Source organism: Sinocyclocheilus rhinocerous, unplaced genomic scaffold (assembly GCF_001515625.1).
Source record: "Sinocyclocheilus rhinocerous isolate Xijiao unplaced genomic scaffold, SAMN03320098_v1.1 scaffold1499, whole genome shotgun sequence".
Taxonomy (NCBI): Eukaryota; Metazoa; Chordata; class Actinopteri; order Cypriniformes; family Cyprinidae; genus Sinocyclocheilus; species Sinocyclocheilus rhinocerous.
This window is the reverse complement of record NW_015650016.1, coordinates 453735-455069: the sequence shown is the minus strand read 5'-3', so window position 1 is coordinate 455069 and position 1335 is coordinate 453735. Positions and strand designations below refer to the sequence as shown.

General features: G+C 43.1%; 1 protein-coding gene and 1 non-coding gene across 2 annotated transcripts in view; both read left to right on the top strand.

Moving 5' to 3' along the window:
- cttn (cortactin) overlaps positions 1 to 1335 on the top strand; it is a 29312-nt gene that overhangs the window by 11637 nt on the left and 16340 nt on the right. The window lies entirely within an intron of this gene.
- On the top strand, positions 134 to 205 carry trnaw-cca (transfer RNA tryptophan (anticodon CCA)). Its single transcript has one exon. It is a non-coding gene; the product is annotated as a tRNA-Trp (tRNA).

Here is a 1335-nt window from a genome sequence, read left to right as displayed (position 1 = left end):
GGGGTCAGGCAATCTCTTTTTGATCTCCTGAGTATGAAGTCTAACTTCTAGCCTTTCCCTTCAGTGTTATACAATGATTGATTTGCATAATGCATCAAAGTGCTTATGGGAGAAGCACCAATCAGCTTCCCAGGGCCTCGTGGCGCATTGGTAGCATGTCTGACTCCAGATCAGAAGGTTGTGTGTTCAAATCACATTGGGGTCATGTGATCTCTTTTTGATCTCCTGAGTATGACGTCTAACCTGTAGCATTACAGGTTATACAATAATTGATTCGCATAGTGCATCAAGAAGGTTGTGTGTTCAAATCATGTCGGAGTCAGGTGAACTCTTCTTGATCTCCTGAGTATGACGTCTAACCTGTAGCATTACAGGTTATACAATAATTGATTCGCATAGTGCATCAAGAAGGTTGTGTGTTCAAATCATGTCGGAGTCAGGTGAACTCTTCTTGATCTCCTGAGTATGACGTCTAACCTGTAGCATTACAGGTTATACAATAATTGATTCGCATAGTGCATCAAGAAGGTTGTGTGTTCAAACCATGTCGGAGTCAGGTGAACTCTTCTTGATCTCCTGAGTATGAAGTCTAACCTCAAGCATTTGCCTTCAGCATTATACAATGACTGGTTTGCATAGTGTATCAAAGTGCTTACGGTAAAAGCAGCACTTAGCTCTACAAAACCTGACTCCGGAACCTTGTGACACAACGGTCAAGCATCTGACTCCAAATCAAAAGGTTACGTGTTCAAATCACGTCGGGGTCAGGCAATCTCTTTCTGATCTCCTGAGCATGAAGTCTAACCTCAAGCATTTCCCTTCAGTGTTATACAATAATTGATTCGCATAGTGCATCAAAATGCTTATGGTAGAAGCACCAGTCAGCTTTCCAGGACCTCGTGGCGCGACGGTAGCGTGTCTGACTCCAGGTCAGAAGATTGCGTGTTCAAATCACGTCAGGGTCATGCGATTTCTTTTTGATCTCCTGAGTATGAAGTCTAACCTCTAGCCTTTCCCTTCAGTGTTATACAATGATTGATTTGCATAGTACATAAAAGTGCTTATGGGAGAAGCACCAATCAGCTTTCCAGGACCTCGTAGGGCAAAGGTAGCGCGTCTGACGCCAGATCAGAAGGTTGTGTGTTCAAATCACATCGGGGTCAGGCAATATCTGTTTGATCTCCTGAGTATGGAGTCTAACCTCAAGCATTTCCCTTCGGTGTTATACAATAATTGGTTTGCATAGTGCATCAAGAAGGTTGTGTGTTCAAGTCATGTCGGAGTCAGGTGAACTCTTCTTGATCTCCTGAGTATGAATTCTAACCTCAAGCATTT